The following is a 26,983-nucleotide window of genomic DNA, read 5'->3' as shown; positions in this document are numbered from 1 at the left end:
ACCAACTGAAAAGCACAGGATGCCAATGGAATGTTTGGGTCATTGAAAGAATAGTAGTGCATCCTACTCGCCCTAGCAGCGGGAGGTTTCTTTGCTCAAATACAGAATATCTGAACCAAGACTGAGGTTACCTTTCAGTGCTTCACTGATGAGAAAACGGGTTTTTAGAGTCTTTAACCAATCTCCTTAGTCTCAAAATTGCCCACACTAGTATTCTCTGGATCCCTGATCCAGGAGTTTCTGACCAAACGAAGCTAAGCAACACTGTGGCCAGGGCCTGCTTGGATACTGGTTTCTGGGCCCATCAGACATACCAAGCTTATTACCGAGACTTGGGTTGGGTCTGTGGCTAGGAGGCCAACCTTTGGGGGGAGCTTCCGTTCCAGGCCTGATGCCACGTGGACTTGCCTTCTGTTTGACCTTGGACCAGCTCCTTCAATGTGCTGGGCCAATTTTGCAAGTGTCATGTGAAAGTGATGATAAGTACCTCATGAAGGTGTTGTGTAGAATGAGATAACCTAATAATACACCTGGCATAGTATGCGGCTTATAATAAACATGTCCAGCTAGGAAACAAAGATAAGCTTGTACTTCAGGCTTTCGTAAGATTCAAAAAAAAAAAAAAAATTGTATTTGTGAATGTAACATCCATGCACAAAATAAATCAGTATGAAAGAATAAAAAAATTTGAGTGGAATTTACAAAACATAGACCCACCAAAGGGACTTCTTCACAGCAGCTTTGTTCATAAGAGTCCCCCAAGTGAAAACAATTCAAATGTCCAACAAGAGGTGAACAGATATAATTGTGACGTATTCAGTCCAAGGAATACGATGAAATGAAGCAATGAAAGGAAACAAGTTCTTGATACCTGGCAACAATACGGATTAATCTCAAAAACATCCTGCTGAATGATGACAACTACACACCCTGTGGTTCCAAGTATGTGAATTTCTAGAACAGGCAAAACTAATCCAAAGGGACAGAAACTAGATCACTGAGGACCTGGCTCTGGCCGTGGTGGGGGATGGACAGGCAAAGGGGCACAAGAGGACATTTTTGGAGTAATGGCCATGTTCTTTTTTTCTTAAACAGGGTAATGGGGACATGTGTGTGTATTCATTTGTCAGAAGTCATCAAACTTGAAATAGATGCATTTGATTATTTTCAAATTTTACCTTAAGAAATTTGATTTTTAAAATAATGATCAGGAGTTCCTGCTGTGGCTCAGCAGTAACGAACCCAGCTAGTATCATGAGGATGAGGGTTTGATCCCTGGCCTCAATCAGTGGGTTAAGGATCCGGCATTGCCATGAACTGCACTGTAGGTCGAAGGCACTGCTCAGACCAGGCTACCAGGCGTTGCTGTGGCTGTGGCATAGGCCGGCAGCTGCAGCTCAGATTCGACCCCTAGCCTGGGGACCTCCATGTGCCGCCGGTACAGCCCTAAAAAGAAAAAAAGAAAAAAGAATCCTTCCAAAGTTTAAGGCCTTAATTAAATTATCATCATCAACATCATTATTATTATGAGCCTTACAGGATTCTTCTAGAAAAGCATTGCTCTTATAATAAACAATCTCATTGAAAATGCAACACTTCCTTCATTTATTTTTGTATTTTCCCTTCCATTAAATTCATGTACGATTAAACTGAATATTTTAAAAGAAAAATGGCATCTATATGAGCTCAATTTTAGAAAAGCATACTTATGTATGTTCTTCTTTCTGTAGATATAACAAATGATTCTATTAATCTTTACCTAATGTTCACAAAAACTTTTGAATTTCAGATGTTTCAAATTTTTACGTATTTGGATTTTCTGCATCATTTGAATTTTGTATAACAAGCATCTATGCTTTTTGCAAAAATTAGAATAACTTAAAACACATTTGAAGAAAAATATGTGAAGATGTTAACAGTAGCTAAAAAGGCGGTGGTGATATGAATGGCTGCCTTTTTTCTTCTTTATGCATTTTTCAGATATTTAAATTTCAACAATGGATGACCCGGAAGTGAAAGAACAGAAGAGTTTGAAAAGAGTTTGAGAAGAGTTTGAAGAGGTATTGGGTAGGTGAGAGGAAAAGATAAAGGGGAGGAAAACCTGGTTCTGGTAGGAATTGTGTTTAAGTTGGAGATTTAAGGGGGAGCAGCTGTTGGGATAAGAAGGATGTTTGGGAGACAGGAGGGTTATGAGAATATTTAGGACAGTTTTATGCCTGGTATATGACTCCTCCTTGGTGGTTTTTGCCCCAAAGAAATAGAGATGTCAATTTCTCCCCTCCCCACCCCTGCTTTTTGGGGCCTCACCTGCTGCATATGGAAGTTCCCAGGCTAGGAGTCAAATTGGAGCTGCTGCCCTACAACACAGCCGCAACAGCGCCAGATCTGAGCTGCATCCGTGGCCCACACACCACAGCTCACTGCAATGCTGGATCCTTAACCCACACCAGCAAGGGAAGGGATGGAACCCACAGCCTCATGGATACTAGCCGGGTTCTTAACCCGATGAACAACAACAGGAACTCCCAGACTTCAATTTACTGTCAAGCACTTTTACCATGTGCGTTTCTCTTTGATTAGGAGCATATCTTGTGGAGCCAGGCTGGATTTGGTTCAAATTCCTGCTTTCAAATCCCACTCACTGACTGAGTGACTGCACAGGTTATTCAACCTCTCAGTTTTCTCATATGTAAAATGAGGACAGTTATATGACATAGGCCTGTTGACAGGGTTACATGAGTCAACTCACGTAAAACTTGTAGACTCTGAGCCCGGGCACATGGCACTTTGTATATGATCACTGAGCATAAGCTCATGTGTGAGGCCACAACCCTGGGTAAGGACTGCTTACAATGAAAACTGACTTTAAGTTCCTGATATGTTTCAGGGGCTGTGGACTCTCCTAGGGAGAGTAAAGTGATCCTCTCTGATAAGCAGTAATCCCCTGGGCTGGAAGATCTGTGAGCTGATGATCTCATCTGATCAGCTCATCCGAAGGGAAATAATGGTCCAATTCTTTCCTTCAAGAATGTCCCAATACAGAATTTATGGTTTAACAGTGGAAAACATTTCTTCACATGACACAAGAACCAGGATTTTAAGAGTGATAGACGTGAAACATTTAACTTTAAAATGAACTTTTAAATATATTTATATACTATATTATATATATTTATAACATATTTTATAGGAGTTCCCCTCGTGGGTCAGCGGTGATAGACCCAACTAGGCTCCGTGAAGACGTGAACCATCCCTGGCCTTGCTCAGTGGGTTAAGGATCTGGCATTGCCATGAACTGTGGTGTGGGTGGCAGACCTGACTTGGATCTGGCCTTGCTGTGGCTGTGGCCTAGGCCGGCAGCTGTAGCTGTGATTCGACCCCTGGCCTGGGAACCTCCATATGCCCCGTGTGTGGCCCTAAAAAGACAAATTAGTTAGATAGATAGATAGATGGATGCTAGATAGAAAGATATAGAGATACCTACCTGTATCTATATCTACATCTATCTATCTATAGCTAATTAAAATATAGCTATTAAGATATAGATATAATCAAAGTTACATGTGACCCGATATGGAAAAGAGGAGTCCCCTGATCCCATCCCACATTCCTTTTTTCCAGGGATAACCACCTTCGACACATGTAACCAACGGTTTGGCTGTGTATCTCCTTCTCTCTAAATAAATACTGTCACTCTTTCATCTCCCAGTCTCCCACTCCAGGACCTGTAGACCCGCCTGCGAAGGGACCAGAGGAGTTTGTGTGTGTTTCCCCGAGCGCCAGTCATCTCCAAGGCAGAAGCCAAGACTTCCACTCACTTGCAAATCCGCTGGACAACCCACCTCAACGCTCTCAAGCGAACCAGCAGCAAAGGAAACTTGGCAGCAGCAGATGCCAGGCCAGCGGCTTTGGGAGCTGGGGAGGAAGTGGGTTCTGCGGCGGATCAGGAAAGGGTGGGAGCACTCCCGAAGGATTAGCTGCGGCCGCCCCAACCCAGCGACTGCTCCCGCAGTGTGCTCGCCCCCTTGCCGGCCCTTTCCCCCTTCTTTGTCATTCTCCGTTCTTTCCCTTCTCGGATCCTGTCGCCGGCCTCACACCTTTCTTTTCGCGCCTTCCAACGTGAGACCCTACGTAGACAGCTGTGTCACTGAGTCCGTTGTAACCGCCGAAAGTTCCAAAAGATAGAGAAATCGGAAGGGTGCTCCTTAGCACCTGGAAGGGACCATTTTAATTAGCTATGCAAGTCCACCACTATCCTCATCCGTATTTTTCTACCGAGCAGAAGGGGACGAACGTGTTTCCATCTGGTCACGTCCTGGGGCGTCTCCTCTGCGGAGCAGGACGAAGCGGAGACCCAGGGTCCGGACTCGAGCGGCTCCGGCGCGTCTCACCTTTGGCCCCGGAGGAGCCTGGACGGCGGCAGAGGCTGGGCACCTGGGGACGGGGGGGAGCGGGGGGGGGTCTCCTCAGACGCTGGAATCTGCTGCCGGTCCTCCTCTTCTGGCTGAGCTTGGGGGGGCGGGGGGAGGACGAGATTTCCTGGAGTCGAGGTGCCAGTCTTAGCCTAACGGCGGCTTTCGGGTCCAGTGGAGACTGAGGAGCGAGAAATTCTGAATAAAATCAGTCCATTGATCCGGAATAGGGTCAATTAAAATTAGGAACAAAACGGGGCACCGGAAGAAAACACAGTACTTCCAATTCAGGCCTCGGAGCACCACCCAACAGTGAAGAGGCCCTCACCCAGGCTGATCGGCGACGTCACAGCCGCTCCCACCACCTTTTACTCACAGGCACAGCCGTGCAGGCGCAAGAGGCGCGGTGTGAAGCCCCCTCGCGGTGCAGGACTCAGTGGGCGCTGCCTGGGCCTTTTACCCCCCGGGACCCAGGGTGACCCGACGAGGTGGGGCCCAGGCTCGGTGGCTTGCGCCCCTTGGCGGCGGGACCCACGCCGCCAATGCCGGCGAGGGGAAGAGCCGCCCGGGCCCCCGGGCTCCATATGGCCCTCTGCCCGCCAAGTACGCGTGGACCGCGCTGCTGAGAGAGAAGCCGGGTTCCAGCACCACGATTCCTTCAAGAGTCGGGGGAACAGCGCGGGGAACGCGGCTGCGAGGCGCCCAGCACGACGGGAGCCGGAGGGACCGGCCCGGGGGAAACGCGTGCCCCGCAGAGCTTCCTTGAGGGCGGGGGAGGCTGTCCAGTCCCAAGAGGAGGACGGAGTGGGGTGCGGGAGCTGGAAGGCAAGTCCCATTTAGGGGGTTAAAAAGTCCCCCCCCGTCGGAATTAAACAGAAAGGTCCCACCGAGATTTGAACTCGGATCGCTGGATTCAGAGTCCAGAGTGCTCACCATTACACCATGGAACCTCCCCGAGAGCGGCGTCCTACGTGCGGCTAGAGACGGGTGAACACCTCTTTACTTACCATCCATCCTCCTCCCTGGTGATCCCGAGACACGTCTTCTACCCATCCGTCAAGGCTGGACTACGGTTGACCTGCGTGGCAGCTCATCCCTCGTGCTTTCTCTCTGCGCCTCTCCTTCCACCGCCTTTTCTCCTTGCACTTGCATCTCAGCAAATGAGGTAGAGTGGAAAGTGAGCTTTGGGCTTCCGGCCAGGGAAGAGCCCCTTCGGTCTCCATCATAAACCACACGTTCTGTCTCTGTTTGCCAGTTTCCTGTGCTCCAAGTACAATTTCTGCAAATAATCGTGTTACCGTCCTTTTCTTCGCCTTCCCACGTTCCCCATTGCCCGGACAGGGCAGACGATTGTCAGGGCAGGATCGTCGGGGGCTCCTGGGTCCCTTGGCCACATAGCACAGGTGGCACTCCAAAGCCACCACCACCTCCTACATGCAATACAGAAAGTGTGTCAGCCGTGGAGTGGGAGTGGGAGGCAGGGGCGCTCTCCTTTTCTCCTTCACACACCTCTGATTTATTTATTTGGGGCCGGGGAGGAGTGGTTTTTCTTAATGAATGTGGATGATAAGATGTACGACACGAAGTGATCAACCATGTCCAACATTTCCATAGAACACTCAGACAAGCCAGACCGTAGCCAAATCTGTCGAGAGAAAGCAGAAGGACCAGAGACACCTGGAGACCCGGGCTCTGACAAGGAGCAGGGAGAGAAGCAAGTGAGGTGGGACCCTCGGTGGTCTGAAAGAATGTCCTTGAGGGAAGAAAGGGCGTTGGGTCTGGGAGCCCGAGGTGAGAGGTGGGGAGGGAGTGGTGGTGGCGTGAAGGGTATGCTCCTGAGCACAGACGAGTGGGGGCTTTCTTCTCAGGTGTGAATACATCCGGATTTTGCATCCGTGGGAATGGGAAGAAGCGCAAGAAGGAGCGGGAAGGCAAGAGAAGGCGCGAGGGAGGGGGCGGAAGCTCAAGTTCCTTTCATCCCTCTCCGCTCCTCCCTCCATCGCGCCCCCTCCCCTCGCCTCCTGCTTTGGCTCCTACTCCAGCTCTTTCCCTCCTTCCGCGCGCTGTGACGGGGCAGAAACAACGCTCCTCTCTCGGGATCCCTGCACGGGCCTCCCGGGAGGTCTCGCTGTGCTCCTCCCAAACCCGCTTTCCCCGAGGGGTTTTCGCTTCCCGCCCTTTCCGCTCCCAGAATCGATCCCCCAGAACACAGCCTGCCTCCCTCCCGGGGGCGCGCAGACGGTGCTCTGCAGGTCTTTCGGTTGCCCGCCCCCACGGGATGCTGAGCAGTCAGTGCACTAGAATGAAAGCTTTTCAGAAAGAATGTCTCACTTGGGTAGCGCTTCCTTATTTCCATTCTCAAAGGTCTTCATGGGACTAAGGGCTAAAGACGACCATGTATGAACCCGACAAGGCCGAAGAGTGTCCTGGTGCGTGCCCGGCCCTGTTTCGGGCGTGGGGACACCAGGGCAACCGTACCCTGCCCTCTGCCCTCGTGGAGGTCGCGTGATGGACACGGGAAACGAAGCGCCAGGCCGGAGGCCTCTCGGAAAGGAGGGCAAACTGTCAGCACGGGGGGGGGGGGGGGAGGGTGACGGACGAGGAAATGGGAAGAGCCTCCGTGGGAGCCCAGCGGGTGTTCAGCTCCCGCTGGATCCCAGCGGATTCGTGCCTGGAAGGTCCCGGCCCCGGGTGTCTCCGAGGGCGCAGGAATCTGCTTCTGGGGCGGGTGAGGGGCGAAGTGGAGTGAGACCATTCTGATGCCCTTTGCGTTTCGGGGGCACCGGGCTCCTGTGGCTGCGAAGCCGGGCAGTCGGGAGGGCAGGGGTGCGGGGGAGGCGACACGAGGGTCCTCTGGTAGGGGGAGGCCGAGAGACCTAAACAAGGGCGTCTCGGGAGCCCCGCAGTCTCCTTGACTAAAAGATCGCTGGGGCTCCCAGGGTTATTTCTCACTTTCTCATTAAACAAAAGAAAGGAAGGAAGGGAGAAAGAAAGAAAGAAAGGGAGAAAGAAAGAAGGAATGGAAGGGAGAAAGAAAGAAAGGAAGGAAGGAAGAAAGGAAGAAAGAAAGAAAGAAGGAAGGAAGAAAGGAAAAAAGAAGGAAGGAAAGAGAGAGAGAGAGAGAGAGAGAGAAAGTTGGTGGCTGGCATACAGGTGTCAGGATTAACGGTTTTCCTGGATACGGCGTTACATGTTCGCGCATGCAGTGTTTCCGTAGTGTAGTGGTTATCACGTTCGCCTCACACGCGAAAGGTCCCCGGTTCGAAACCGGGCGGAAACAGTCACCTCTTTTCACGAACTTGCCATTCCTCTTGGAAAAAACCGAAAGGGGCGAAAGGGCCGGGGGCGGGGGGGGGGGGTTGTCAGGCGGCTGGCACAATGGCATCTGCCAAGGGCAACAGGTTAAGACTTTCCTTGCCGCTTGAACTAGCCGTCCTTTCTCTGCTCTCAGGCACGTTGGAGCTCAGGCCGCGACCAGTTAATCCCAGGGGGCACACAAAGGGCAAGGCTGACTTCGGGGTGTTCTACTTTTAGACATCCCCTCGCCTGCTAATAACCAAGCATCTAAATCTCCTCCACACGCTGGCACATAGTATGTCTCTGAAAAACCAAGAAGTTCATCCCTGTGAAGTGCGCTTGGCTTTTTTGGTGGTGATCTATCTGCCGTGGAGGACTAGGTCCAACTTCATCCAACTCTTGAACCTTGGGCAGCCATGACGATTGTTAGCTCCTGGCAGACAATCCTTGTCTGCACATGCTTCTAGCACGAGCTTTGACTCTCCTCTCTTGGACTCCCCTGAGACGTTACAAGAAAAGTCCAGCTATGTACCAGTGACCTGTCTGTTTGTCCGTGGGGTCGTTTTACGAAATCAAAGGGAGGAAACATAATTTCTCCGGAAGTTGTAGAAGATTTCTCTTTCAGCTGTGATGGAGTGTTTGCAGCAGACCGGCTGTGACCCTGAAAGCAACTAAATAAAGTCTGGATCAAAGGAAGTATGGTTGAAATCTTCGTGGAAATACCAATACAGCGAGGACCCACAGGGTCAGCTCCAGCGAGAGAGGAGCTCGTTGGAATGACACGAACCCTCTGTCTTTCCTCTTTAGGGTGCTTGCCAGCTTTTGGCAATGAACCAGCAGTGGCGAAGCTGCGGAGAGAGCCGCTGCTGAGAGTCAGGGAAGACGGCAGCACTTTCATCTCACGTGTCAGGAGGGAAACCTAGAGAAGGAAGAGGTGGAGGAGGGGGAAGGAGGGGGAGGAAGAAGAGGAAGAGAAGCAGGCGGAGGAGAAAAAGGAAAAAGGGAGCTAGCTGTTCAAGTGCTCCCAAGAGTAGCCAAGATCCTGGAGTGGGTCGATAAGGGAGGTGGAGCCTTTGTACAGGATTTCCCCTAAAGACATTTGCGAATTAAGCCCAAACTCTCAGAAGTGGGGAGGAGAGTAAACGAGGCCAAGGTGTTCCACAGTTCTAGCCTTGTCTAGGAAATGGGAGAAGTTCTAGTTTATATCAGAGTCTTTAGCCCAGATTTTGCACACTACACAAAGGTGAAAAAATATATGTCGAAATACATGTAAAACCAAGATTTAGAACAACAATGCTCTGGCTGTGGCGTATGCCACGGATGGGGCCCTCAAAAGAAAAAAAATACTAATCTATTATATTTTGATGTTAAAAACGTAAATGTAAAAAGTATACAGTAAGACATGCTAACCGATATAAAGGTATCAGCCCTTGTAACTGTCAGCCGGGTGAATGGCTAGACCATTTCCATCAACCCAGGAAGTTTCCATCAAAACATCTCAGGGCCAACCATTCTTCTATGCTGATGCTTCAGGAAAATGAGGTCACACAGGACTATCCAATAGGTATATTAAAATAGATAAAAATTCAAAAATATTTGATGGGCATATTCAGCTGAACCTACTATTTGGGGTTCGGGGGGGGGAGAGGTTGCTGCCCGCATTACTGCCTTATCTATAGATGGTTGTTTTTACCGCGGAGTACTTATTAATCAAGTATGGGGTTCGTATGTCACTACCAGCATAGGGTTTGTAATCTTGTTGATGAACGTGTGGGTTTCATCCAGTTTTTGGCCAGTATGAATGCTGTTGCCACGAACGGGTTTTGGGGAAGTCTTTATAGACTTGGGAAGTTAATAGAAGTGACAGAACCAGGTAACAAGTAGGTTTATTTTAAAATTTGGGAGGAACTGCCAATCATCAGGGAAGTGGGTTGTACTAAATTACGGTACCATCCGTATCCCACAGGGATATACACACTCAGATGGGGTGTATATCTATTTTTATCCTTATTATTACTTCTTTAAGCCTGCACGTGAGGCAATGGAGTTCCCGGGCTAGGGGAGGAATCAGAGCCGCCGCAGCAGGCCTGCACCGCAGCCACAGCAACGCCAGGGCCGAGCTGCACTCCCGACCTACACCGCAGCTGGAGGCAACAGGGGATCCCTAACCCACCGAGCGAGGCCAGGGATTGAACCCGTGTCCTCATGGATGCCGGCTGGGTTCTTAACCCCTGAGCCACAATGGGAACTCCTATTTTATTAGTAGTATTACTATTCTTCTTCTTCTTCTTCTTCTTCCTCTCCGTTTCTGGTGTTTCGTCGTGATTTTGTCCCGAATGGGGCCGAGAGGACGTGGCCACAGGCTTCTGTCAATGTCTTTAAAGCAGCCCGGGCAGGACCTGCCCAAAAGAAAGCCAAGAGACTCCCTTTGGACGAGAGGACCCCGAAGAAGTGCTGTGGCGGGCGAGCGAGAGCGCTTGCAAGGAAGGAGCGCGTGGGTCGGGTGTATCGGAGAAGAGGGGAGGGCTGAGAGCGCGGGTCTGATCCGCCTTGGGTGGATTCCAAGCATCGATCATTTCGGAGACCCCCGCAGCACTGACCGCCGGCTCCAAGAAAAGGGCCACCGACGTCGGCAAAGCCGGGAGGGACGGCGTCCACACCGATGGGCACCAGAGTCGCCTGAGGCTCAGCGCACCTAACCCCTGCCCGCCCCGCCCCGCCCCGCCCCGCTCTGCCTCGCCCCTGTGGCTCTGAAACTGGGGAGTCGGGGGATGGGGGTGCGGGCACGGGGAGCGGCGACCCCGAGGGTCTTCTGTTGGAGGGAGGCGACGAGACCTGAGCAAGGGCTCCTCGGGAGCTGCAGTCTCCTTGCCTAAGAGATCACTGGGGCTCCAGGGTTGTTCTCCGCTTGAAATGTTGGCCATTAAAACAGAAATGAGTCGTAAGTTGGTGGTCAGCATACAGGTGCCAGGGCTACGGGTTTTCCTGGCGATGGCGTCAAGGCCCGCGCACGCCCCGTTTCCGTAGTGTAGTGGTTATCACGTTCGCCTCACACGCGAAAGGTCCCCGGTTCGAGACCGGGCGGGAACAGGAGACGTCTTTTTATGGAAATTTACACGCCTCTTGACAAAACCAAAAGGGGCGAAAAGGCAGCTGGCACAACTGCATCTTCCGTCCGCAACAAAGCAGGACTTGTGGGACCGCCTGGAAGCCCACTCAGCCCCAGGAAGCACCCCTTCTTTCGCCGCTCCGAGTCGCACTGGAGCTCAGGTCGTAACCGGTTACTCTCAGGGGGCAAACAGAGGGCAAGGCTGACCTCGGGTTACCTTTGTTTTTGGAAAGCCCCTCGCCTCCTAACCAGAGACCTAAATCTCCTCCACACGCTGGCACATACTATGTCTCTGAACACCATGAAGGTCATATCCCTGCGAAGCACACGTGGCTTTCCCTCCCCCCAACACACCTGCCCATCTGCCGAACACGTCGATTTCCAGGACAGAACGAAAGAGACCGAACCCAGCTCTCCACCGGGGACTCGACCCAAACAACTCCACGGCTTGAGCTGGTCGCGGAGGAAAAGGACCCCGTACCTGCGCCTGTTATCAGGAGAGCCCTTGGAGTGGGTCTGGAAGATCTGGCAGGAGAGCAATCGGCTCCCGTCCCCCGCTGAGAGCCAAGTCGGCCGCCCCAGGGTCCGGAGGAGCCCGAGGGTCGGAAAGGGCTCTGCTCTTCTTGGCTCCGCTGCCCAGAAGAGCTCAGGCTAGACCAGGGTGGAGCCCAGCCGGCTGACCTCGTGGCCTGGCCTCGGAGCCCGACGCGAAGCCCAGGCCAGGAGAAGGGAAGGGCGATGCGCAGCCAGGCAAGGGCCGAGCGCCTCGCCACTTGCATTCCGCTCTGGGCCGCTGGGAAACTCCATTTCTGTTCTTGGCAGCTGCGGCACCGAATCGCTACTTTCATGCCTTTCACTGGCATCGGCGAAGAAGAGCCCCGCGCAGTTCCCTGGTGGTCTAGTGGCTAGGATTCGGCGCTTTCACCGCCGCGGCCCGGGTTCGATTCCCGGTCAGGGAAACTTCTGGACCTCGCGCTCCTTTCCGCCCAAGTGGGGGCTTCCCTCTTGCTGCAAGGTCCAGGGGCATGCCGAGCTTCGGCACTCGGTAGTCCGCACACACAGAAAGCTTTTCTTGCTGAGGAAGCCCCTCTCGCCCCTCTTATTACATTGTGTGCACCCAACCAAAGCAGACATGCAATTTACAAAGAAAAGGGAAGCCGAGTGTGTGTTTGGGAGCACTGGCATGCCCCCATGCGCCAGTCCATGAGCTGCTTTGGCAGGAAGCAATCCGGAGTCGTGCAGGCAGGTCTTCCCTGGACTTCATTCAAGAGGTCACCATCGAAAACAATTCCAGTTATTGGAAGACGTTCTAAACAACTTGGACGTTTACCTGTTGGACATATGCCATAGGGTGCCTCTGGGAAACGTCCCCATCGTCCTTCTATGGTAGCTCCCACTTTGTTGAGTCAGTAGGACACCACCCCCCTTGTTAGAGCTCAGATAGATGCCTAGAAACTTTGTTGTGGGAGCAAGACTACGAAGAAAAAGGCGCCTTCCTTGAGGTGGAAAAGGGAATTCCCATGGAAACATACAAATTGGCACACCCATCGAAGGAAAACTAAAAACAGGAAGCGACGCCTCTAGCTTCTGGCAAAGGTGGAGGCACAGAAATGCCTAAATCTCACCCTCCCCCTTCTCCCTGCCCCCAAAGAACCAACAGACAAACAGACCCTAGACATGAAAAACGGGGTTTCAAGACACTGGAAATCAGGCAGCAAAGGACAGCAGTCTCTAGACGTGAGCTACGAGCCAGGGGAGCCTTGTCATTGGCCCAGCTTAGTGCTGTCCGAAAGTCTCCCGGCTGGTGTGAGGAGGGCACCTGAGGCCCCCTCCTTGCATTGTGCAGATGAAGCTGAGAGGTGGTGGAGAGCAAGGCAGCTAGAGGTCACTCGACAAAGACCCAGTGAAATGTTATGTGAGAGACAGAGAGACAGAGAGAGAGAGAGAGAGAGCTCAGACTATCCAGGGATAGGAAAGGCTCTCCCTCAAGTACTTAGCAGAGTGATGATCGGGGGTTTGTCTGATGTCAAGGAAAGAACTTTTTGAGAAGATCATGGAACAGTGCCTGGTGCTCACACGGGACAGGCAACTGTACTTGCTCCCCTCGGCCAGACTGGACCACACCTAACTCCTCGGCCTTTGGGAAGAACGCCCAGGAAGCTCTTGTCTCGGCGGTGGGACTGATCAGCCCTAGACGGACCTACCTGAAATATCATAAAGCAAGATCCAAAGAGACCAAACTGCTCACAAGGCGCTTAGCTGTACCCCAAAACAGGACTCAAGAAAATTGGTAGGAAGGCCAAAATAGCCAGTGCCCGAGAAGGGAAACTTTAACACTCCTAAGGAGGCGTGTATTCCACCGATCAAAACCGAGGCAGAACTGACTTCAGTTGTTTAGAGATGGAAACTATAACCTCCACACGATACATTCACCGGATTTAACGACCAGCAGACTAGAATTCGCCGGGGGCGGGGTGGGGGTGGGGATTAGGGACGGTGAAGCCTTGGACAGCTGGCAACACGCACAATGAAACGACAGACAAACGAATGTTTACCATGAGCACAGTGTCACTGAATGCGAGGGCGAGGTTAAAAGACCTGATACGCAGGTGCTTGATGTCCCTGAAAATACCCAAGGAGAAGCAACAAGTTTTGAAGAAACAACGTCAGAAAATTCCTGTCATAATACAGATAGTAAAGACAAAGACTGTAAACCCGTCGATCCAAGGAGACAGATGAACAAAATGAAACTGCTCAGATCCACTGAAAACGAATACAGATCTCCAAAGGGGCCAGAGGAAAAAGACCGGGTACAGACGGAGAGAAAAATTACCCGTGTGAGATTTCTCTTCAGAAGTAGTGGAGGCGAGAAGACACGGGCAAGACAGGGGAGCGACCTCCTGAGAGGACGCAAGGGCGGAAAAGCCAAGGTGGAAATCTATGACTCCTCCCCAGCCGCCCAAGTCTTTCCAAAATGAGGGGGAATGATGACATCCACAGACATACAAATGCTAAAGAAGGCCGCAGCGGCAGGGCAGACCCGTGCTACGAGAAATGTGAAAGGAGTCCTCCAGGAGGAACACCGCTGGCGCCAGATGGAAGTCTGGATGCACACAAAGGGGTGAAGGAAAACAGAGATGGCATCTGCATGCGGAAAATAGGAGATTTGCCTTACGGGACAGATGTTTCGAAAGTCGTGAGGATGGACCGTGGGGCTTGTAAGATGACAGGCGACGTGAAAAATGCACACTAACAGCAGCAATAAAGGCAGGGGAGAAGGGCGGAGACAGTTGTTAGTGGCGCTCTTTCAAGACACTCTGGGCTCCAGCGCGCTGTTCCTCAAAGAGCTTGGCTTAGGCTGCAGACACAGGGGACAGGAGGTCAGGAGGGAAGGAGCCTTTTCCGGCCTTTAGGGGAACGGGTGTGTGTGCCAGGTGGAAAGACGCGCGCGGCGTTCCCCTTTTAAAAGGGTAGGCCGAAGCGTCCCTGGGTGGGCTCGAACCACCAACCTTTCGGTTAACAGCCGAACGCGCTAACCGATTGCGCCACAGAGACTCGCCTGAGCCACCTTCCCGTCAGCCCCTCAGAGAGCAAGGCTTCGTTCGTCGCCAGGCGGAGCCGCTCCCCCTTCGCAGGACAGCGGCCGAGGCTCCAAAGCCTCGGAAAACCGGACAGGTGGAGCGCACGCCGTGCGTTGGTCCCGTGGCGAAGCCGTTTGTTGCGTGATTCCGAAGGCAGAAGGGAAGCCGACCGGCCCCGCCGCGCCCTGCGCCACACCCGCCGCCAACGCCAGCGCCCCGGAGACGTCTGCTCGGATCCCCGCGACGCCCCGGGCCCGAGTTGAGCCAGGACTCGAGGGACCTGAACGCCGGGTTTGGCCCGGTGCTGGCCCCTCGTTTGCCCCGCCTTCACCCGACCGTCTGCGCCGCGCCGCGCCGCGGGCGCGGCCCTCCCTCGGCTCGGCCGCGGTCTGTGGGGCGGGAGCCGGACCCAGGGGGTGGACAGGGTTGGTCAAAGCGAGGAAGAGCGAAGAGGCGAGAAGGAAGCCGGCGAGGCGGGAACGAGGACGAGGAGACGTTCCAGGAGGCCTGTGGAGAGGCACGCGCCCGATTTGGGAGGATGAGAATTGGCTTTTTTTTTTTTTTTTTTTTTTTTTTCCAGTCATGTATTAAAAAAGACTGAGGCTGAGAGGAAGAGAGGGGAAACTGGTAGGCGGACACGACGAAGTAAAGAATAGAAATCCCTGCATTCTCCAAAGCCGATGAAGCACAGCACGGATGCGCTTGACGCCAAGCACAAAGATCAAGGCCCCGTGCCGACGCAAGGCCCTGTGGCGCGCCGTGATCGTATAGTGGTTAGTACTCTGCGTTGTGGCCGCAGCAACCTCGGTTCGACTCCGAGTCACGGCACTCTGGCCAGGCGTGTTCCGTGCGCCTTCCTTCCGCTCTCGAGAGCAGAAGAAGGGGCCCTTGCCTCCCGTTTTGAGAGCAGAAGAAGGGGCCCTTGCCTCCCGTTTTCTTACACCTGCCTGGGCTGCGCCCCTTACCTGGGGTCCCCAGGGAAGTGCCTGCTCCCTCCTGCCTCCAAGTGCGGTTGGCCCGGGAGAAGAGAGGCCGACGCAATGGTGCACCAAACTCACGAGGAAAACGTGAACGCCCTGCACGTCTCACTCACCAGTACCTAGGGAGGTGCCCATTCTAAGTGAGCCTGGGGTGCAGCTCTAACTAAGGAAATGATCTTGGTCACACGCGTTTTGGTTTGGGCTTTTGCTGAAAGTCATTCCAATGTCACTGAGGCTTCTTCCCCACCCCCGCCTCCCACCTACCCACGCAAAGAGAGACCAGCTTTTAAAGAGTCTGCAATGCACGCCAAACCGATGACGGCCTCCGACGGGTTCTCCCACATCTGACCGTCAATTTTTACCCAAAAAGGACTTGGAAAGAGGTAGTCACAGAACAAAATGCACCAGTCATCAACGGGCAGCTCTTTTGCGTATTCGCATGTGTAATCATCACCAGGATCACGACGTGGACAGCGGTTATCAACCATGTATGCGTGGTACACTTTGATACAGGGATGAAAGAAACCCTTTGATACACTTTCCCCTTGCCCAGGAATGCCCATCCACCCCCTGCTACTTTAAACTATTCTGATGTCTACCCCACAGATGAGGCTTGTCCTCTCTTCCAAGTCTCATGACTGAAGAGACACTCTTACTCCTATCTCGCTATTTCCAACCAGCCGAGGTAACCACGAGGAGGGAAACCGCAGAGGTCAGCACGGCCCCCAGAGCACCTTCAAGAGCACGATCTCTCTCCTGCGGAGGAACTACCAGCACATACCCCGCAGGCCACCGTCTTTCACTCAGGGTTACCATCCTCCCCTCCACCCATACCGCACCACTCTCGGCAAAGGAATTCGACCCAAGGCCTCCCGACGCCCTGCCCCGCCCCGCCCCTCTTCCGCCCGCTCAGGCGAACACGCTCCGCCGGCCCGGCCCGCCAGACTGACCGCCTTTCAGCAGCGACTCCAGAACCACAGACTCACAGCCACTACGCTGTCTCATCTGCTGCTGCCTCTGCAGGCTTGGTCCACACCTCTGCGCTGGCTCCCTCTCCTCCTGCCTTACGGTGAGCAGAACCATTTACCCTAACGGGTCTTGTGAGCGAGTGTCCAAGGCAAAAGGGAAGGCGCGGCCAAGGGCTGGTAGAGACCACGCGCAATCAAAACAACAGCGATTGCAGAAGTAAGCTCATATGCATGGATCACCATCCATCGTTCTGGTGCTGATTTTCACACCCCCCCCCTTCTGATTATGGTGCCCAGAGACGCTTTCCACTAGGGTAGTAAGATGAATTGGAAAGTCAAGTTACTCAGGGAAATGGATGCGAATGGATTGACTGAAAGAGAATATTCCATAAGCATCTTCATATTCCGCCCTGGCTCTACTGACCAATGCGTGGATATGGCAAAGGCCTGGGGGGCTGGACAGGTGGGCTGATGCTGTACCTGTCATTGAATCTGCACCTGCCGCTGCTCTGAGTGACACCCCGAGCCTGGGTCTCTGTCTCTGGGAGAGAGGCCTCCGGTCCCAGCTGCACCGCTGGGGCCAACCCTATGACCCTGTTTCCTCCTCCTGGGAAGCCCACCGGGGTCTCCCTGGATCACAAAGCTAGCTATCTGAGTGAAATGAATGAAAGTGATAAGGAAATATTCTTGATGTTTGTACTCATCAGGGAAGGATGCATTAATGCTGTAAGCAGATGTCCCCACACATCCTCCAGTACAAAGCAATGCGCACGCCAAGAACTGACACAAATGTGGAGCACTGGCATCAGTAGCAGTTGGTCTGAAATCATTCTAGAGTCCTGTTGGCAATTTCTAATAAAGCAAATCTTGTAACTACTCCATGGCCCAGCAGTTGCAGTACTTCGATGACAGCACAAGTACGCACGAAGCCTGGTACAAGATGTTGGCCAAGACACCACAAATATTCACAAGACTCCAATCAACACCACAATCAGTCCAATTACACCGTAGTTAGGAGGTGACATGCACAGCACTTTGAAGATGCTTAATGAACAAATGTGGCCCGAAACAAAAGTCAACTACCAAAAAAAAGGACACTCATTCCTTTGACTATTAAGAGCAGGCGACAAGGAACTACTGCAGCAGATGTCAGAATAGCAATTAACTACTCGGGAGAGTGTAGGCATTGCCGGCGGGGGTGGGGTGGGGCCGCAAGTGACATTTCTGGGATGATGGAAATTTTCTATGACTTGACCTTCGGTGGTGAGCACATTCACCAAAATTCGACAAACTGTGCACTTGTAAAGATTTGTGCTTTTTACACGATGTGTGAAGTATGGTCTAGTGATTTGCTGTTCCCGTAAAAATTAGTGTATGGTGAACGGAGACAAGCTGGTGTAGACCGTGACAACGAGGTGGCGTTTTATTGCAAGCCTGTTAAAACCTCTGTCTCCTTTGGCATAAAGAGCCCCACTGATATTTGAAATGTCTTTACCAGAGCAACGGCATTGACCATGCTGTTTCTTTGGGGAAGCTTGATAGAGAAGGCTCCTGGAGAGGCAAGGAACCGCCCTAAGTTTCCTTTCCACCGGCCGCCCCGCAGGTTTGCGCCCTGTGGGCTGTGTACTCCTCTTCTGGCCGCGTGGCGCTGTGAGGCCAGCGCTAAACTCAGCTCTCGGACCACTGCTCAGGGGCATAGCTGGCACTGGCACGGAAAGCAAACGGGCACAGGGAACTGTAGCTTCTCGCGTTTCCTCTTTGGACCCGAGCTCTTTCGCTCTGCAGCCACACCAACCACACCTGCTAAGCCCCTGCCCAGCGGCGCAGAAGGTCGGTGAAGGCCGGGCAAACGGGGAGCCGGCACCGAGTCAGACCTGGCTTTCAGCTTCCCTTGGGCTCCGCCCCGCCTCTGGCGTCTGCGGCGCGGCGCGTGTGGAGCAAGGCGCGGCGGGGACCCTCGGCTGCCCTTCTGCCTTCGGAGTCGCCCAGCGCACGGCTTCCTCATGCTGCGTGGACTCCACCTGTCCGGTTTTCCCAGGCTTGGGAGCCGGCGCGGCTGTCCTGCGAAAGGCGAGTGGCTGCGCCTGGCCTGGGTGCGTTTGCTCTCTGTGGGGAACCCGGAGGCGGGGTGGTGCCGGAAGGAAGGGCGGCGTGCCCGTGTCTCTGTGGCGCAATCGGTTAGCGCGTTCGGCTGTTAACCGAAAGGTTGGTGGTTCGAGCCCACCCAGGGACGGAGCCTGGCCTTTTAGAAAGTAAGTGGTTCGCGGAGGAGCTTTCCCCTCCGCACGTCCTACCCGCGCTCCTGTCTTTCTGGCCGCTGCCTCTCTCACACCTGCGCGCACCCTCACTGCTTCATGGAGGAAAGCAGGTCCTTGGGAAACCTACAACTCCCGGGAGGGAGAGTAGCTTCCTTCGACATCTTTACGCGGTCAGCTCCTTTTACCAGTGAAGTTTCTTCCACTGTTCGTTGGTACTAGTCTTTAATCCTTTACGTATACTTTTGAAATTAACTCCGTCCTACGCTTTCCTTATTACACATAGCGCTGCAGTCGTCACTCTCGCACACCAGGCTGTCGGGTAGCATCTTTGAAGAGCACTTGGAAGAAGAGCTATCGTGGCTTATGTAAGGTTTTGCATGTGAGTCCATGTTCTCACCTTTGGTGACTTATTTGATGACTTAGGACTCTCTGGCTATTTCAGCGACCGCTTTAGGCTTTAGAGCACACATGCGTAACTTACCACAGTCTGCCTTCAAGTGATGTCATACCTGTTCACGTTTCTCCCCTGCCTGCCTTTAGGCTTTTGTTGCCATGCAGTTTACTTAGCATGTAAACCCCACAGTCCGCCCTTAAGACCTTTCTTTAAACTGTCCCATGTTTTTAAAGAGATGTAGTTGATAAGGACAAAACAGCTCATCACTTTTCCCATGCAAGAGACCATGTCTCTCTGCCTCCATCCCTTTGTGAACCTCCAGAATTCCAGCTGGTGTGAGTTTCCTTCTTCTTGGAGGACTCCTTTAACATTTCTGGCAGTGTGGGTCTGCCGGCGAGGAAGTCTTTCAGCGTTTGTACGTCTGTAAATATCATCTTTCGCCGTCATTTTTCAAAGAGGTTATTGTGTGTGTGTGTGTGTGTGTGTGTGTGGAGGCATAGAATTCCATCTGGACTTTTTTTTTGCCCCTCAGTCTTCTAAAAGTGTTGCTTCACTGTCTTCTCACTGTCACTGCTTTTGATGAAAAATCTGACATAGCCTTAGTCTTGTTTTCTTAAGTTCTGTGTCTCTTCCCTCGGGCTGCTTTGGAGGTTTTGTGGTCTGGGGTTTTTTGTTTGTTTGTTTGTTTTTTGTTTTTTTCCCCCACTGGATCTGGGCAGTTTAATTATAACGTGACTAGGTGTGATTTTCTTCATGTTTCTTGGGCTCAGAGCTCATTTGTTTCCTTGACTTGGTGGGTTTATGATTTTCCTGATGATTGGACTATTTCCTGTTGCCTTTCTTCAAAATTTTCTTTCTTCAAAACATTTCCCCTGGAATTTTCAGAGACTCCCAACACTCTTCTCTCGGGCCTTTTAAAGTTGCCCGCCTGCCATTTACTGATGCTATATTGCTTTTTAAAAAATGAAATGGCGTTACAGTGGTTAACTCCACCGTAACTGATATTTTCAGGGGCTCAAGGCTTCGTGTTCCCTAAACTTTTTTTCCCCCTGCAATATCCAATATGTTTTTAATTCACAGACCTTATAGTTTTCATTCAATGTTTGATTTTGGCCATTTCCTCTATGTTTCGCATTTCTGACGAATTCTTTGGACCTATGTAACACAGTCATGATACCTGCTTAAGGTCCTCGCTGCTGATTTTTCCATCGTTTCCGTCCTGCTTCAGTTTTGTTTGATTGATTATACTCCTCCTTATGCCTCATGTTTTCCTGCTTCTTTGCCGGCCTGGCATTTTTTCCTTTGGATGCTGGGCATTGTCAAAATTTCCCTTCTGCGTTCCCCTGTGGCACACAGGAGTAGGGATCCGGTGCTGTCACTGCAGCAGCTCAAATCCCTGCTGTGGCTCGGGTTCCACCCTGGCCAGAGAGCATCCCTTGTAAATGTCCAAAAGAGAGAAAGAAAGAAAGAAAGAAAGACAGACAGACAGAAAGAAAGAAAGACAGAAAGAAAGGAAGGAAGGAAGGAAGGAAGGAAGGAAGGAAGGAAGGAAGGAAGGAAGAGAGAGAGAGAAAGAAAGAGAAAAAAGAAAAGAAATCTTCCCTTCTGGTACCAGCTATTTTGGTATTGCTATAAATTTTCTTGAGTTTTGTTTTGGGGTGCAGCTAAGCGAGTTGTAAACCGTTTGATCCCTTTGCAGCTTGCTTTATGAATTTTTTTTTTTTAAAGGTAGTTCCGTCTAGGTGGCTTATTCCCACTACCGAGACAAGTGCTTCCTGAATGTCCTCCCCAATGGCGCATTACTTGTGAATAGTCCAGTCTGGTCCCGAGAGCGAATACAATTGCCTGTCCTGTCTGAGCACCACGCATTGTTCCATGATCTTTTCAAGCGTTCCTTTCCTTGGTCTCAGGCATTTTTCTCCATAAGCATGGTCCCATCGGAACTCTGCTGAGTACTCGAAGGAGAGCCTTTCATGCTTCTGGGTTCTCTCTTCAGCTTGCTGCTCACTCTCTCTCTCCTCACTGGATCTTTGCTCTATGTTGCTCTCCACCAACACTCAGCTTCATCTCCACAATACAAGGAGCTGACCGCGGATCCCCCTCCTCAGGCCCAGCCTGGAACCGCTATGAGAGGACTCACCTGCTTTGCTTCTCGTGTCTAGAGGTTTGCTGTCCTTTGTTGCCTGATTACCTGCATCTAGAAAGCCGGCATGATCTGCCCCTCCCCTCCCCACATTGTGGGAGCTGGCAAGAGAGGGAGGGTGTGATTTCCGGCAAGAGGGCAAGAGGGTAGACCTGATTTTTGCCACTCCGCCTTTGTCAGGAGCTGAAGGCATCTCCTTATGTGTTCCTAGTGTGATTTCGGTTGGAGGTGTGCCACTTTGTCATTCCATTTTTCAAACTCGATGAAGGAGTGTTTTCTTCACGTCCTGGCCATCACCGCAAACTTTGTATGCTTCAGAATGATACTTTAACGAGGGGCGTGGCACCCTCCTGATTCAGTCAAGCCAGAGGTACAACAAAAGTCGACTGTGCACCTTACCGGGAGACACTCTCTGGCACACGTTCAGCAGCTGGACTTCCAGGATGCTTAGACAGTCTTCTAATAATTGTAATTGGTTTTGGTGGTGACCCACTCACGAGGGTCCAGACAGTACTGACCAGAATGACTCCCAGTAGCTTCCTACTAAGCAGTTTATGGGTGCAGGGGAAGGGTGGGGACCCCCGGGGGACCCCCCCACTGGTCTCAGATATTTACTCCTCTTCCCTTTTCCTCATGAATACACGTTTGCCATCTTGGATGCGGCGCCTCATGACCGGTCACCCTCCTCTTCAAGGCCGTGTTAGCATGCTAACAACTGCCTCCATGTGATTCCTTGATGGTGTCTGGGTGTCTCTGCAAAAATTAACCCATCCGAGACAAATCGTCACAACCTACAGAATCCTGTACCTGATAATACATCTCTAGCTCCTCCATAGCACTTTCGGTCCGATCATGCGTACGTCTGTCAATGATTAGAAGTCCCTAGAACCTCGAAACTGTTGGAGATTCACCCTTACCATCCACTGGAATTTTCTTTTTCCTCTTGCACCCACCCGAATTTACCTCTCTGTGGGTAGACTAGATAGGACTCAACCAACTCTCTCTTCTCCTTGCCCCCGCCCCCAGCCGGGAGAGGAGCCCTCCCTCTGGAACACCTATCACACATCACTGGGGGACGACGAGGGCGTCGCACCTTCCGCCTCCTGCGGGCCTGGGTGAAGATGCTGCGAAAAGAAGCTTCCCTGACCGGGAATCGAACCCGGGCCGCGGCGGTGAAAGCGCCGAATCCTAGCCACTAGACCACCAGGGAACAGGGCGGCTGCGGGGGTGGAGGGGCCTAGCGTCTCCTGGTAAACACGGCGTGATGTCAAAGATCAAATTGCTGAGGTGCGAAGGGCAAGAAAGGAGATGCTTCCCAGCGGGCCGGGACTGAGGGCAGTTGTGCGAGGCACCCGGCCCTTGCGCTCTCTTTCTGAGCCTCCGTTTCCTCAGGAGTCTGGGGCAGACTCGGCTCTCAGCAGGTGATGCTCTGACCCGACTCCAGGGGCTCTCCTGGTAAAGGCACGGGTACGGACTCCTTTTCCTCCGCGACCAGCTCGAACCGTGCAGCCTGAACATCGTCATCGACGCGTCTTTGGGTCGGACCCCCCCCCCCCCGCCGTCCCTTCGCCGGTCCCCCGGTAGCGATTTGGGTTCGGTCTCTTTTGTTCTGTCACGCAAATGACCGCGTTCCGCATGTGCGCTGGGGGCTGGCAAAGTCCAGTGTGCTTCACGGGGATGACCTCCTTGGTTTTCAGAGACGTAGTAGGAGTCAGCACGTAGAGATTTAGGTGCCAGGTGGGAAGGCGAGGGGATCTGTAAAGATAACCCGAGGTCGGCCTTGTCCCGCGTTCTCCTTGGACTAACTGTCTGTGGCCTGGTCTCCACTGTGACCCAGAGCAGAGTAAGGAGCGCTCCTTCCCAGGTAGTAGTAACAGAATTCCTCCCAAGTGTCTTGGGGAAAGGAAAGTGCAGTTACGCAGGTTGCCGCACTCCTCAGCCCCTTTCACTTTTTTGAATGGAATGTAAATTTCGGGGGAAAGGAGGAAAAGTAAATAGATAATAAGTAAATAAAGAGGGCGTGGGCTGTTTCCGCCCGGCTTCGAACCGGGGACCTTTCGCGTGTGAGGCGAACGTGATAACCACTACACTACGGAAACCGAAACCGCGCCCTTCTCCCTCGCTGTATCTGTGAAAACCGTAGGTCTTGGCCACCGCGGTCCCGACCACCGACTTTTTCAATACACTGAGGACTAATGCTGGGAGCTCCAGCGATCTCTCGGGGAGGCTCCCGAGAGGCCCTGGTTCTTTAGGTCTCCTCGCCTCCCGTGAAGCGAGGATCCTTCCTTCCGTCATACACCCAACGCAGGGTCTCCAGATCCGCAGCTACGGGCCTGAGTGCAGGGGTCGCCACGGCTGACTCCCCAGCTTCGGGAAGCCGCAGGAGGCGGCCAGGTGGTGGTGGGCGGGAGGTGCTGCGTTTGATCCAGGGCGACCCCGCTCCTGAACAGTGTAGACGCCGCCCCGCCGGGACAGCGGACCCGCGCCTCGGTGGCCCTTTGGGAGAAGCCGGCTGTCAGTGCTCTCCACTCTCGGGAATATGCGGCGCTTGGAATCCAGGAAACCGTAGGATGATCTCTCCCCGCCCCCCGTCCCGCCCTCCGCCGCCCCCTCCACTGCTCCGCGCCCCCTGATCCCAGTGTTCCTCTCTTGAAAGCCCTTTCAGCGCCGTGCTTCTCAGGTGTCCACCCCTGCCAAGTCGTGGGGGTGGGGTCTCCGGTCCTGCCGCGTGGCTCATTCTATTGGACTTGCAACGTCCGATTCCTTCGCCACACTCTCGCGTTGTAGCAGGTACCAAAGCAAAGGTGATGTTTTAGGACTTTGGCTCCTTGACAATATCGAACATCAAGGCAGGCCCATCCAAGGTTTTTGGTCTGTGTTGAATTCGTAGGAAGATCAGGCCATGAGGCTCTTATGTGACCGCTAAGGTTTCAGGGCCTAGCTACCTGAAGATCCTGAAGATGCAGAACCCAGGAACGATTACAGGACTTCTCCCTCCTTGGTTCTGAGATTCTCCTCCTCCTCCTCCTCCTCCTCCTCCTCCTTTTAAATAAGGGCAGCTTAATTTCACCTATTAGAACAAACACCCTATTCCTCTGCATTTTCGTTACATAGTTTGGGGAGTGTTCAGGCCTTCTTTTTGGTTTTCTTTTTCTCTTAGAAACCTTGGACAAGAAGGAGGGGATGCAAATCTTCGTGGCTGTCTTCTCGGTTACCACGGAGCATCATGGCCAAGGGGAGGGGCTCCGGAGGCAACCTGCCCGGGGCTGAGTGCTGGCTCTCACCATCCCTGGGGTGGGACTCTGAGAAAGGTGAGCCTGGGTTTTCAGTGCCTCACTCAGTGTTCTTCTCTGCAACAAGGGGTGGTGATGTCCTTCACTATCTTACCAGGGCGGTTACATGGACACAGTAAGTTATCACACCGTAAAGCACTCAGGAACAATGCTGGTCACACAGTAGAGCTCCGGGAAAGCGGTAATTATTGTCGGGATTAAGTGTTTTGTTTCCACATCTCACTGTACCCCTGCTGACATTCAATGTTCCACAGAATAAAGTGGGAGTGTTCAGTGGTTTAGTTGATTTCATCTCCCCTCCCCCCATTAGTGACCAGCATTTGGAAAACTGGTGCATTTTGACGGTGATCGCACTGCAGCAGGGGCACTGGGTCCATCTTCATCAGATCCTTGGACCTTGGACAGGCATGAGGATTCTCTAGCTCCTGGTAGACAATCTTTCACACTTGCTTCTCGCAAGAGCTATGCATATACAGCAGACTTGTCTTAGGTGTTACAAGAAAAGTCCAAATACGCACCAGAGGATCCAGCCTTTTTGGCTGCTTTTTTTTTTCCTTTTTTAACTTTGTTTCGTTTGTAAGATCAAAGGAGGGCCATATTCTTTATCTCGAAGTTAGAGAAGATTGCCTCTTTCGGTTATGAGGGAGTGCTTGCGGGCAACCAGCATCCGCCCTGAAAACAGCTACATAAAATCTGGCTTAAAGGAATGCCGTTGGAGGTCTTTGGAGAAATACCGATGCAGCAAGGACCCACAGGGTCAGCTCTAGAGGGAGGAGAAGCTCGTTGGAATGAGCCGGATTCTCTACTTTTCCCCCTTAGGGCAATGTGCCAGTTCTCGGCAAGGCACAGACAACTGAAAAGCTGGGGCTGGGGGCAGAAGAGGCAGCTGCTGAGGGTCAGGGAACACAGCAACCCTTGAGATATTCTGGTAAATCTGGAGAGAAGAGAAGAGAAGGAGGATGAGAAAGAAGAGAAGGAGGAGAAGGAGAAGAAAAGGAAGGAGGAAGAGGAGGGGGAGGAGGAAATGGAGACACAGAAAGGCGGAGCTGTCCAAGGATTCAGACCTGAGGCGCCAAGATCCTGGAGGGGGCTGATGCGGGAGCCGGATGCTTGCTTCGGGATTTCCCCTGAAGACCTTTGCAAATTAAGCCGTGTGCACGTGTAAGAGGCTGTGAAGGCAAGCAGCTTGTGGCTGTGAGAGAGTGGAATTTTCAGCAGTATCGCGGTATCTCCTTAGTAAGGAGATCAAAACTCAAGTTCAGAATTCACCAAGAGGAGGGACCCAAGCAAGGAAACAGCTCAAGGTCTCAGGTCGGAGCCCTCCCTGCCTTCAGCATGGCAATGTGAGCAAACGAGCTCTGGACTGAGACTTCCCCTGAGGGCAAACAAAGCGCAAGTCAGCTTAGTCAAGGACTGGCTCGAGGTCTTCTGCCCCCTCCGCTGCCTGCTGCGGGAGAGGGGGAACGATCTTCAGAGAAAAATAGCGTCAGGAAACTGTCCATCATTTTTCACACAGCAGGTTGGTTCATCATACAGCCACAATAGTCTAGGATTACAAAGGAACAGGAGCCAAGGGGGTGGGATGGGGGAGGAAAACGTAGAAACGGACTCGCTGGTGACTGAGATATTGAGATCATCAGAGAGGAACTTCAAATGATAGGTTCGAGCTCTTCAGAATATGGATGCCATGAGAAATCAGAAGGAAATCAAAAAAAAAAAAAAAAAAAAAAAAAAGAAGGAAATCAGAAATCTTGTTCACCAAGGAAAGAGAATCCATTTTAAAGAACAAGTGGAAATTCGGGGAGCTGGCGAGTCAGAGGGGGCGACTCCTGCCCTCGGGCGCTTAGTTGTGGAACTGGAAACGGCGGACGGCGGGGTCCCGACGCCTCGCTTGGAAGGAGGCGGGAAGCACTAAGCGAGGGCTTCTCAGGAGCCGCAGTCTCCTTGCTCCAGGGGATTGTTGCTGGTGCTTCCGGGTTCATTCTTCAACTGGAAAGATCGGCGGCCAGGATGGTGGTGGCAGGAGCGACCGACGCTTTTCACGGATGTGCGGGGCGCTTCCCGCGCCCGCCGGGTTTCCGTAGTGTAGTGGTTATCACGTTCGCCTCACACGCGAAAGGTCCCCGGTTCGAAACCGGGCGGAAACAGAGGCCTGCTCACCTTTCTTTTTCCCGTCGTTTCCGCCCCCACCCCCCCACCATCCAGTCCCAGTGACAAAGCTAAAAGAGGGCCGGGGGCTGAGTTGTGGCAGCGTTCGCAGCTGCATGTTCCATCCCCACGATACTGGGGAGGAGTTCCCTTACTGCCTGAAGACCAACTCAGCACTCGCAACCAGCCCTTCTTTCTCTGCTCTGAGTCACTTTGGACACGAGGCCACACGCAGTCCAACCAGGGCACCGGAGGAGGCCGGGTCTTTACATCTGGAAATGCTCTGGCCTTCTCGTCTGGCGCCTATTATCTCCTCTACACGTGGACACGTGCTACTGTCTCCGAAAACCAAGAAGTTCATCCCTGGGAAGCACACGTGGCTTTCCTCCCACGGCAACTT

At 52.6% G+C, this 26,983-nt stretch overlaps 10 non-coding genes across 10 annotated transcripts; 6 read left to right on the top strand and 4 right to left on the bottom strand.

Annotated features, from left to right (window-relative positions):
• Positions 1–5,290: 5,290 nt before the first annotated feature.
• On the bottom strand, positions 5,291–5,362 carry TRNAQ-CUG. Its single transcript has one exon. It is a non-coding gene; the product is annotated as a tRNA-Gln (tRNA).
• A 2,257-nt stretch (positions 5,363–7,619) lies between these two features.
• TRNAV-CAC lies at positions 7,620–7,692 on the top strand. The gene has a single exon. It is a non-coding gene; the product is annotated as a tRNA-Val (tRNA).
• A 3,034-nt stretch (positions 7,693–10,726) lies between these two features.
• On the top strand, positions 10,727–10,799 carry TRNAV-CAC. Its single transcript has one exon. It is a non-coding gene; the product is annotated as a tRNA-Val (tRNA).
• Positions 10,800–11,705: 906 nt separating this feature from the next.
• On the top strand, positions 11,706–11,777 carry TRNAE-UUC. The gene has a single exon. It is a non-coding gene; the product is annotated as a tRNA-Glu (tRNA).
• Positions 11,778–14,299: 2,522 nt separating this feature from the next.
• Positions 14,300–14,373, bottom strand: TRNAN-GUU. The gene has a single exon. It is a non-coding gene; the product is annotated as a tRNA-Asn (tRNA).
• Positions 14,374–15,155: 782 nt separating this feature from the next.
• On the top strand, positions 15,156–15,227 carry TRNAH-GUG. Its single transcript has one exon. It is a non-coding gene; the product is annotated as a tRNA-His (tRNA).
• A 3,279-nt stretch (positions 15,228–18,506) lies between these two features.
• On the top strand, positions 18,507–18,580 carry TRNAN-GUU. The gene has a single exon. It is a non-coding gene; the product is annotated as a tRNA-Asn (tRNA).
• Positions 18,581–22,280: 3,700 nt separating this feature from the next.
• Positions 22,281–22,352, bottom strand: TRNAE-UUC. The gene has a single exon. It is a non-coding gene; the product is annotated as a tRNA-Glu (tRNA).
• An 816-nt stretch (positions 22,353–23,168) lies between these two features.
• On the bottom strand, positions 23,169–23,241 carry TRNAV-CAC. Its single transcript has one exon. It is a non-coding gene; the product is annotated as a tRNA-Val (tRNA).
• Positions 23,242–26,509: 3,268 nt separating this feature from the next.
• On the top strand, positions 26,510–26,582 carry TRNAV-CAC. The gene has a single exon. It is a non-coding gene; the product is annotated as a tRNA-Val (tRNA).
• Positions 26,583–26,983: the final 401 nt, after the last annotated feature.

Source organism: Sus scrofa, unplaced genomic scaffold (genome assembly GCF_000003025.6).
Source record: "Sus scrofa isolate TJ Tabasco breed Duroc unplaced genomic scaffold, Sscrofa11.1 Contig46, whole genome shotgun sequence".
Taxonomy (NCBI): Eukaryota; Metazoa; Chordata; class Mammalia; order Artiodactyla; family Suidae; genus Sus; species Sus scrofa.
Note: the sequence above shows the minus strand (reverse complement) of the source record. Positions and strands in the feature narration are given on the sequence as shown.